The sequence below is a fragment of the Megalops cyprinoides genome, chromosome 6 (assembly GCF_013368585.1).
Source record: "Megalops cyprinoides isolate fMegCyp1 chromosome 6, fMegCyp1.pri, whole genome shotgun sequence".
NCBI lineage: Eukaryota > Metazoa > Chordata > Actinopteri > Elopiformes > Megalopidae > Megalops > Megalops cyprinoides.
In genome coordinates, this window is record NC_050588.1 from 38,749,959 (window position 1) to 38,761,768 (window position 11,810).

The following is an 11,810-nucleotide window of genomic DNA, read 5'->3' on the forward strand; positions in this document are numbered from 1 at the left end:
GAAGCACCTTAACTTTCCCCCCGATGTATAGATTGTAGACCAGGCGTCATTTTCTTTTCTTACTCCGCAGTCAGAGGAGGAGAAACTCATGGAAATGCTTTTTATTTACTGTGGTAAAACAAGCGCAACTGCTGTAAACAGTTACAGCCCTTAAATCCAGACCTGTGTTCTGCTACACCAGCTTCCTGACCCAACACCTCCCCTCTTCCGTCCCGGCTCCTGACATGGCCTGTCCCGGCTCCATCACGGCCAGCAGCCAGCGCAAAGAGTCAAAGACAGCAGAAGCCAGTACAATAGGGGATAATTAAATCAAGGGCTGTCACTGCACCGCCTTGTCTGTGCAGTGAGGAGAGAGAGGCTGGTCTGTGCCACCCTGTGCCCTGTGCTCCGGGACACAGGGATTATTTCAGGTGACCTTTCTCTGTGTCAGTGTGAACATTCAGGCTTCTCTCGGTCAGAGCTGCCCTGAATGACAGAGCTGGGTCCAGTTACAGGGTCTCGCTGCTCTCCCACAGTGCTGTTCTAATTTCACAACAGCTGTGTAATCCACAAATTTGTAGCCTATATCTGCTATTACAGTGCCTCACATGACTCATGAAGCTAGCCAAATGTCCACAAAAATTCTTTAAATACATACACAAATTAGTCAGTCACCAGAACACATTCATCAAATATTCTTAGTCAGTACATAAACATCTGTAGCTCTGACATTCAAAGTAGTGGTGTCAATACAACACCATCTTACAACTAACCATTTAGGCCACATTAACACATGCACATTACCTACCATTGCATTATCATGCTCTTAACCAGAGTGATTAACAGAGTGCATTCAATAAAGTGACATGGAAACAGGTAAAACTGCAAATGAATGCTGTTCAGTGTTTTCTTAATACTGGGTTATTTGGCCCCATGGTTTCTTATTTTACCGTGCAAATTGACGCCCAAGGAAGGTACAGTTAAACAAACCACCTTTGTTCATGGCTCCTACTGTGGCTTTTTAGTGATCAATCAACAGAGGGCGATGTTGTAGCACAAATAAATATGCACTGACTCCTTTGAGTCTTGCCTATTTTGTAATTTGTATTTTGTAATACCTTTCTCACAGAGGAGTTTTCCATAGAGGAGGGGGAACATCTAAAAAAAATACAGGAATAAGAATTTATGATCAGATCAATCCCCTTTTATACACAAAGACGACCAAAGGACATATCTACTAGAATGCCTTCCACTATGGAGTGTAGTTACAGTAAGACTGGACTTGAGGAAAACCAGCTTGTTGCTGGAAGTGGTGTTGGTAGGCCAGTAGGGGGCAGTCTCAGCCCTGCAGCGAGTGACCAATTCCCCAATGCAGTGACCCGATACTGCTGTAGGAAACACAGTCTTTTGCCTGACTGCTGTGTTCTCAAGGCCCTAGTATGGTACTCGCCACAAAGAGGAACAATGTTCTATGGTTTCCTGGCCAAATTCCCAGTCGTGATCCTTAAATCTGTCCATCCAATCATCCTCCAGTTTAACTAGTTAATTAAAATCCTCTGACACCCCATCCCCATTCCCACCCTCCCAAAAAATAAATGAATAAGATGCTGTCTGTCTAGGGATTCCATCATGGACACCAAATGTTAAGGGACCTGTTTACCGTGTGTTTAGCAGCAGAAAATGACATGTGAAGGATATCCTGATTTCTCCTCTTGGTTCCCAAACACAGTCGTAACATGCTCCGTAGGCAGCAGGTATTTGCAGGATTGCAGTTGGATTTTACGGTAACCGAGAAGCCTTGTGAAGGTGCACATTGTGTGTGTTTGTTCTAAAGCGTAGTGCACAGAGGTGATGCGAAGATAGGGGACGCTCATTAAAGTAAAGTTATTTTGAAAGACCACACTAATCATCATCCATGCAGAAAGCAGAGAAGAGAGGGACAAATTTCATAACAGAGGGACACAAAGTGACGTTCCTGCCAATAAAGTGGAAATATAGCAGCTAGTCACCTAGCTGTACAGCTGTGAGGTCAAGCTCCTCAAAACATTTCACTTTGGACAACGCCAACAGCTAGCTATCTGCAGCTACCATCAAACTTTTTGCAGTTTTTGTTTATGACAGGTAAGGAAAACAATGGGCTGTATGGACTAGCTGCCCAACTGCCTAAGTCTGACGTGATGCTCCAGCCGTGCAAAGCTTTAGTCACTGAAGCGCAATCAAACAGCCGCTAACTTCCAGGATGTGCAGTGTTCTGTGACTCCTATCTGCAGCCACAAGTGAATGACTCTAACCCGCTGAAGGGACCTTATATCTAATGGAAAAAAACTGAGACCCAGAGAATTTTATAGTATTATTACTTAAGTAATGTCACATTTCAATGTTATGATGATCTATAGTTAGTAGCTAGTAGGTAACTTGCAGCATTATACTTCTTAGCCCTAGAAAATACAAGCATGCACTAATATTGCATCATATTAATGTGTTTAAACATGTATTAATTTCAATAGAATTTTTTTTGTTCAAGTGAAGACTAATCCTTGTTAGATATAACTGGCCAACCGCGAGATCTACTCTGTGGTTGACGTCTGTCGTAATGAGAACAGTAGCCTCTCCTGAATGGTAGGTACTCAGTGTAATAAAACCCCATATGTGTTCCAGGACACTAATGAATTACTCACCTCATGCTTGCACCCCCAGCATTCCCTGCCACCCCCCACCCCCCAAGGGGGGGCGCAGCTGTCCGTTACACTCAGAGGCCCGGGATGACAGTCTGTCTGTGGTGTCAGTGTCTCATGCACTTCTACATGAAGCTGCCTGTCACACCCTCTCCTGCACACCACACGCAAACAGAAACCCTGGCATTGGCATGACACACACACACACACACACCACACACACACAGGCATTAGCATGACACACACACACACACACACCACACACGCTGGAACACTGGCAGATCAAAACACGTATCAGCATGAGTCAAACACACACCACCACGTCTGCAGCCTGTCCAGGGAGGTTTGGATTTACATGATCAGAAGATCAGAGGAATCTTTCCCATCCTCACTACCTACTCAAGCTAACTCCTGTTCCAGGCCCTGGTTCTCTCCCACCTACACTGGTGCACCTCCCCCCTCACTGCCCTCCCTGCCGCTGCTCAGCCGCTCCAGCATTGTGTTTGGAAGCACATGGTCCCTCTGCCGTGTGTCTTGCATTGCACTGATATGTTGGTCTGGGCTTGTGATCTCAGCACTATTTTTAGTACTGATGCTTGTTCATGTGTGGTTAGCGGTGTCCTGTTTGTGCAACTTTTCTGTGGCACTTTATTAGATACACTGTGTAAATCGGTTTGGATAAAAGCTTCTGCTAAATCACAATAATGTAACGTAGTGCAATAATTTTACTGTTAAAGTAGTGCCCAAACATTTAACTGATATAAGCCTTGCCACACCTGGAAGGACCAACAAACATCTAGGAAGAAGACCCCAGAGAAGAGAAGGAAAGACCACAGAATAGAAGAAAAGATGGATTCACTGATTTTTAAAACACCCTGGACACCAAAGGGGCAGTTTTCTTTTTTTTTTTTTATTGAAACAAAATGCAAACAAAACCACAGCAAGTTGAGCAACTCCACAGGCAGGCAGCAAATGTTAGCTGGCAAGGCACGTGAGAAAGACTGGTGTCCTGAGAGGTTTCACACTATTTGTCATTATATTGTTTTGAATACAGTCCCTTACTTTCATCAAGGGCTAACTTTCAAACCTTTCCCTTGGCAATCTACAACTGCGGTATAGTACAGTAGCCTGACTTCCTCATGGGGGCACCCATTACACTCCCAGCACTGGCCTCCAGAGCTGCGTGGGTCCAGTGCCCTAGCCACCACCCGAGTTTGGCAAAGCCCTTGTCCCAGGGGAGCATCATTTACTTGTTTCCAGTCCAGCTAAATGATCTGTTATACGGATTAAATAAAGGTGTCATTTGAGCTCTGATCTTAAACTGGCACTGCTAAAATTGATACAGTCTCAAGTCTTTGTGTACATACTTCCGAAGTGTGTTCATTTTAATACAATGATAGTAATTTATTCAATATATTTTTGTTAATATCTGCACTGAACAAATTTTCAATGGATGTCCTGCTTAACCTTAATTAGCTGTTGAATTAATTGTTCTAGGTTTCTGTTTAATAGTTTTTTTCAACTGGGGTGAATTATATGAAGCATGAACCAAAGGCTTAAAACAATTAAAGTAAAGCACTTAAACCCATTACATTAACAGCTATGGAAAACTGTGCGTGTTAGTACCCGACTGGTGGACTGAAACCGAGAACACTGATACCATCATTCTTGTGTAATTTTACCATGAAAAAGCAATCACAGAAGCAAACAATTTTAATGGACTTTGATATAATTACAACCATTCTAACAAATAGAAGCAACTGCTTTTGTATTAACACAACAATGTGTAACAATTATGGCTTCAGTTTTACAACAGGAATTTTCAATAAATGTTCTAGGGAAGAGTATGGTGATTGTCAATGAATCACAGATAAATGAACACTTGTAATAATTTACAGAAATATGAACACTATAAACACTTTATGCAATTCTTGTAACATAGGTACAAAGGCTTTAAATTGGCAGTATACCTTTTGAACGTGTAAAATTGTCTTTGCTTACATTTATACCCTTCCCCTGTTAAGAAAAATATTTTTCAATGATATTTGGCAACCTGGCAACACGAGTCTATCATCACGACATCTGAAGGGAGTGAAAAAACAACCCTCGCAGTTCAAACTCCTGATAAACTCCAGTAAAAGGCCCTAGAGCTATTCTGCCCAAGCCTGGGAATAAACCGAATCATGTTCAGTGATGCAAGTTCAAGGGCTTTTTCTTGGATGGGATCCAGCAGTCGGGGAGCTGTAATCTGGCAGCAGGTTGATAAAGCAGTCAGATGTGTTTCAGCCTTGTTGGTATTCTTCTCAAAGGCTGTTGTGTGCAAACTGGTTGTCAGTTGTGCCATGGAAAATTCAGACTCATTTATGCAAAACACTCTCAAAATGTCTTCTGCCACTTCTGCTTCACATGTAACCAATGGGGACATGACAAACTGCGCAAAATAAAAATAAATAAATAAGTAAATAAACTGAAGACTAGAAAAAAACAGTCTGCCAATCTAGATAACTTTCTCTGAGTTTTTAGAAAAAGGCTTTGCTCCTAAACACATTTGTGGCTTCTTAGTACACTTTTTTTTATTAAACATAAGATACTCATTGCATGCCCTCCATGATGGACAGTTATAACAAATTGTATTAGCCAGATTGCTATGGGTTTAGCAATATCCTTACAGCAAGAAGAATAGGTGCTTTTTTTGCGTATTTTTACTGCCCATTTGAAATTAAACACTTAGTTTCTGTTGTTTTTTTCTGCCAATATCACATTGTATTGAGTATTTCCAGTCTCTGCAACCTCTATTCTGTGACAAAATTTAAGTCATAGCAAAAAAATGCATGTTTCAATACTAGCAATCCAAGTGATATGCAATAACTATATACATGGCTGATATGGAGTCCGTTAAAAAAACTGAAGTTACACTTGTGGATGCTGCGGTTTTAAAAGTAGAGTCACTTAAGAGGTCAGTTCAGACGTCTGAATAGTTTCCATTCGGTAACACGAGGACTTCACAGGAATCTCACAGACATACTTGTGCACATTTTTGTATCACAGATCACCCTGTTTTGCTTCCAAATAAGAGCCCGTTCATTCGTTCACCTCCAGCTGTCTGTGTATCCTGTAAGATGCTGCTCTTTTTTAAAACGGCACACATCCTGCATTGATATTCGCCACATTAACTTTTAGTCCACTTGAAATTGGTTTTTGCTTTTGTGTTCCCTATTGAGAAAGCATTCATCTGTACACCCTCTCCTATAAAATGCTATCCATGTGTTCCTTTATTAATGCAGGTTATTTCTGTGAACTTTTCTATTTCTGTGTATCTTCTTAACAAAAACCTGAGGTGAAAAGGCATAGCTCCATAGCTTGCCACTTTTTCGCCACAAATCATACTTATATGTCCAGTGCATTTTAATGACTATGAAAGTCAGTGTCACGCTCAGTGTCCGCCCTTGGGGTGGGGTTGGGGTGGGGTTGGGGTGGGGTTTGGGGAGGGGGCGCGCCTCTCTGCTTTGGCAGTCCCGTGTCCTGGAGATGCTTGGGGTACGTGCTGCACGACAGGAAGTGACATGGCTCAGTAGTTTCCAGCACACTTGGCAGCACTTCCTGTCAGCTGGCTGTCTCCTCCTCAGGGCCTGGTTGAAACAGAGAAGCACGGCAGGTGGGGTTTATCTCAGAGCCACAGCGGAAACGGGGGTGATCACAGAGAGGATGGCTTAGAGTTTCAGAGGGAAGGAGGTCAGCTACCGAGAGTATGGGGTTGGTTACAGAGTTTCAGAGGGAATGGGGCTGGTTATGGAGAGGTTAGGGTTGGTTACAGACAGGATGGGTTTAGGGGTTCAGAAGGAAAAGGGTTGTTTGCAGAGGGGAAATCGTTTGCAGCTGCTGCAGGTGGTGTTTGATTGGGCAGCAATAACTGAAAGTTTTAAAGCCTTCTGTTGTGTATTGTGTAAGTAAAAATACCATTTGAGTGATATGCATATTATAATGCCCATAGATTAAGAAAGCACATTTAAATACAGAATGAAATAAACCAAATATATAGCTTCTCTGCTTCATTTTGCTTCCTGAGAAAAGGGCAATAAGAGTGGAGTGCAGTGGACTGGAAGCACGACTCCAAATAGACCAGACACAAAAGCAGAGTGTGCTGTGAGTATTTATCCACACAAAGATTATTTTCAGTGTCAGAAGTTAGCCTGGCTTCATGTACCTCACCTGTGTATGATGACCTCATGTCTAGCTCTTACTTACACTTAATGTCTGTGTCTTTATTAATATTAAATATTAATATTTAATATTGCAAAGACTGAACAACACTAGGTTGACAATTCATTGTGAAAACATTGCTCATTTTTTCAGTTTCTTTGGGGATGCTCTTATCCAGAGCAAATTACAAAGGTTACAGTTCTTACATATTATCTGGGTGTTTACTGAGGCAATTCTGGGCTAAGTACCTTGCCCAAAGGTTCGAGAGCAGTGCCCCAGCAGGGAATCGAGCCAGCAACCTTTGTGTTATGACCCCCGCTCCTTATCGCTATGCCACACTGCTGCCCTGAGCGTCGGTTGTTGGTACTCACGAGTATCTGCCCATCTTGCGAGACACCACCCTCCCGGCTGAGCCCACGGCGATCAGCGAGAGCAAGGAGATGAACGCCGTGCCCAAAATCAACCCCCTGCTTACACCTGGGACAGGGGGACAGGGAGACAGGGAGACAGGTCAGATCGCTCAGCGCCTCAGGGAGACACCACAACTCCATCCACAAGGAGACCAAACCGCTGCCCTCAGAGAGACCACAACACTGAGTACAGGCCACAGGCAGGTCGATCCTTCGGCCACATGCCACAGAATAAGACAAAAGAGCCAGAGGGAGATTTCACTGGAACAGGCAGCACTTATTTGTCAGGGAATAATCTTGTGAGAAACATTCCTGTGTACCTTCATTAAATAATCAGCTCTGAGGCCTCTTACCCGAAGGTTTCTCCTCCAGCAGTGTGACTGTGGCCCCCAGCTCCGCCTCCCCAGCTGTGACGGGGTCAGTCTCTGATGCCTCGGTGACGGCGGGCACACATACCGGAATCTCTTTAGGAGGAGGTGCCTCGGTTATCACCTCAGGAGGGGTGGAGACGGCAGGGTCTGTGGGGGCAGCAGGGGCTTCCGTAGCAGCTTCTGTAGGTGGGGCTGCTGTTTTAGGTTCCAGGGTTGCAGCAGGAGCCTCTGAGAGGACTGTTGCTTCTTCTGGGGCAATAGAAGCCGTTTCATTGGCAGATTCCTCTGGGGCAACAGAAGCCGTTTCATTGGCAGATTCTTCTGGGGCAAGAGAAGCGGTTTCATTGGCAAACTCCTCTGGGGCAAGAGAAGCCGTTTCATTGGCAGATTCCTCTGGGGCAAGAGAAGCTGTTTCATTGGCAGATTCCTCTGGGGCAACAGAAGCCGTTTCATTGGCAGATTCCTCTGGGGCAATAGAAGCTGTTTCAGGGGCAACTTCCTCTGGGGCAATAGAAGCCGTTTCTGGGGCAATAGAAGCTGTTTCATTGGCAGATTCCTCTGGGGCAATAGAAGCCAATTCAGGGGCGGCTTCCTCTGGGGCAACAGAAGCTGTTTCAGGGGCAACTTCTTCCTCTGGGGCAACAGAAGGTGTTTCAGGGGCAGATTCTTCCTCTGGGGCAGATATGTCCTCTGGGGCAACAGGGACCACCTCAGGAGCAGGTTCTCCTTCAGCAGGTGGGGCTGCAGGAGGGTCTTTGCCCTCAGGGGCCAGAGCTACAGTCTCTGCTACCGTTTGACCAGCAAGTGCACCTGCAGGGGCAACACAGGGAAGACAGTGATTGAAAAGGCTGACATAATGGTTTCCCTGGCAACAGTCAGCAGTTCTGTTGATTGGGCCCTTGCGCAGAGAGAAGGAAGACCACCATCTAACACAAGCACACACCATGGGGCAACTGAGGAGCTTGTGGGGACTCATGGTTACACAAACAAGTACCTTCATTTTCCAGTTCCCACTTTTAGAAACCAACCCTTTTGCCAAAACTAAAGTGCAGAAGGCAGATGTAACACAATGTTGTTATTAGTTTCCTCATGAAAAGTCAGCTAGCAGCTATAGAACAGTTAGTCTAGGCAAGCAGAACCCTGCCTTTGTAGAGCACACTTTCCTGAATGTTACCGTACACAAAACAGGCTTGAAAGACACTGAAGTGGAAGACTCTTCAATAGAATTATTAATGTTCAATGGAGCATGCGGTTTTCTTGTCAGAATATTGATTGCTCCATTTCATCTGAATGCGCTGGAGCTGATTAATGCACCACAAAATGCATCAATGGCACCAGCGATTCCACACGTGGGAGTGATCAGCTGGGACTATCACAGAATACTTGATGATGTTTTGTTGTTTGGATGATGATGATGTTTTCAGTCACAGTACTGACTATGCTCTGCATGAGTAAAAACATAAATCCAATTCAACAGACAGCTGTACTTCTTCATATTTAAGATTATTTTTCCCGTGTGAAAGGCTCTATGTACAGCAAAGAGTCTACTTGTATTGGAGCAGATCTTTTTCAGCATTTGGATACTTTGTAGGAGTGTTAGTGTTGCAGTCATAAAACTATAGTAAGTCACTGAATGCTGAATATTTCCATAGCTTTGGCTGCTGACAGTGCAGAACCTAAGGCAAATGTTGTGAATGAAGGCAGTCTCAGCCAGGATCTGCTGTCCTTCGAACTGAGACCTGATCCCCCCGTGTCTCTGCACAAAATTCTACACCTGCCACATCCTGGGCCTCTACATGCCTCTAAGGGGGCAACTGAGGGGCTCATGGGGGCCCCTGTTACCCACCCAACCCCGAGAGGACAGGGGTCAACACCGTGTGACATACGGGCTGCTGTGCTGTTCCAACAGCCAATGGGACCTCTCCCTCTCACCCCACCGCCTCGGCTACCTCCGAGATAATGCCCCTTCAGGCTCCACAGTGGCTCTGAGGGTGGTGGAGGCAGAGTGCAGAGCAGCAGTGTGTGTGTGTGTGTATGTGTGTGTGTGTGTGTGTGTATATATATATGTGCGTGTGTGTGTGTGAGAGAGAGAGAGAGAGAGAGGGAGGGAGAGAGAGGATATTACTGGGATGGCTCTGTGAAGCCTCACCTGCAAGCATGTTTTGGGGCGTGGCCTGGAATCTAGTTTCTGGTAAAGGTTGTGGGATATATATATAATCCCAGGCAGGGAAGGCTGATACTCTGCCAAAGATGGGAAAATGCACAGGGACCCAGTATAGACTGCTCAGCTCCACATACTGTACTGCCTGTCCTCTCTGCCTATGGAAAGCTCTATAAATACACAGTCTGCACAGGCCCGGGGTAGCACTTACACCTGGGTGAGGGTGGGGGGGTTCCCCCCAGATCAGAGCTGGAGGGGGGATTAGCTGTCACACAACATGTGTGTTTCCATCTTGGAACAGGGGTATTCCTTTCACCCGCTCAGGGTGCCCCCCTTATGAACATGAGCTCCAGTGACAGCAGATCAAACAAGCAGTATATCTCAGCCTGTCAGCCCCAACCGCCTTCCCACCAACTCAGGGTTTTCAAAGTGCACCCATGGTGAAGTTTTTATTTTTGACAAGATTTATAGCATGTGACTCCCTGACCAAACAGCGTTGTTAACACAGCGGTCTAGGAAACGCTATGGTGAAAGCCAGTTGTGTCCTTCAGTGGGACAGCTACACAGAAATGTCTACCACAATGCAATGCACGCCGTCTTGCATAAGGTTATTTATCCCCTTATATAAAGTTACACGCAGCCATTTTTCTGATTAAAAATGTCTGAATAACACTTTTACACTTCAAAGCCGTTGACAAATAAGAGAACACTTATCGATACTCATTATACTTTCTATATCATCAGACATTTACTATTAAGAAATGTAATTAGGTAATTAGAGGCCAGCACAAATCAAATGCATTGCATTATTGTCATTTAGCAGATGCTCTTATCCAGAGCGACTTACATAGGTTACAGTTTTAGCCATTTATACAGCCAGATATATACTGGAGGAATTGTGGGTTAAGTACTTTGCCCAAGGGTACAATAGTAGTGCTCCAGTGGGGAATCAAACCAGCAACCTTTTGGTTACGAGCCCTGCTCCGTACCACTACACCACACTGCTTCCCCATTCTGTGAATCCCTTCACTATACAGTCTGTATGCTGTGTGTTGGGGTCTGGCTGTTCCATTGTCACTCGGAGAGGTACACTCACTGGTCCCATGTGCCAAAAAAATGCAGGAAAGGACAGTGACAGAGTATCTAGTTAGGGACTTGCTCGCTGTGGGTTAAAGTCATCACTTTAACGTAATAGGAAAACTCTCACATGGGGGTTATGTTCTGAACGGATGCTTCCTGATATAGTCTCACACACATTACTGCATTGCACAACACTTTCAGCTGCAACAGAAGATAGTTTTCACACAGCTCTTATGTAATGATGTAACTACACACCTGCCAGGGCCAGCTCTGAACCTGGCACATCGCTGTGAAACAGACGTACGTTTTTGATTGCGTGTATGGAATCCACGTGGATGATTAAACGTACCGTGAGCCGCCAGTACTGTAGGTGGCAGCACTGCGCCCGGTTGATTGAAAGACTACTAAATTGAATTGCTAAATATACCCATTACTTTCTTTGCATTAGGGATTTCTTTTACCACGATTTCATATACGGTATATTGGCTGTCCTTCACCATGAATAACAAGTGCCCAGAGCCATAACCAATACGTACTCCAGCAAAGATGGCCAGACAAGCCACGGCAAAAGCAGACACTAAACTGGATATTTAAAAAAATTACCAAAGAAGTGAAAACCTTCACCCTCCCCAGTCACCTAAACACACAAGGTGTTCCTATAAGTTTAGAGAAGAGGACTGTTTACCGTATTATATTTCAAATACTTGTTTTAGTGCACTGTACATGCTAACATCAAGGTATATCGACATCATTTTGAAGCCAAAGTCAAAAACGAGAGCGAGATTTAAAAGTGTTTGAAGTTATCACTTAGAAATTACATTTCCAGTTTTAATATAACGTCATGAACAGTGCCCAGAGCCAGAGTGATTATATAGCTGGAAGATCGGTGAGTACAAATAGAGCAGTTATTAAACTGGACAGAGAGTAGAAGTAA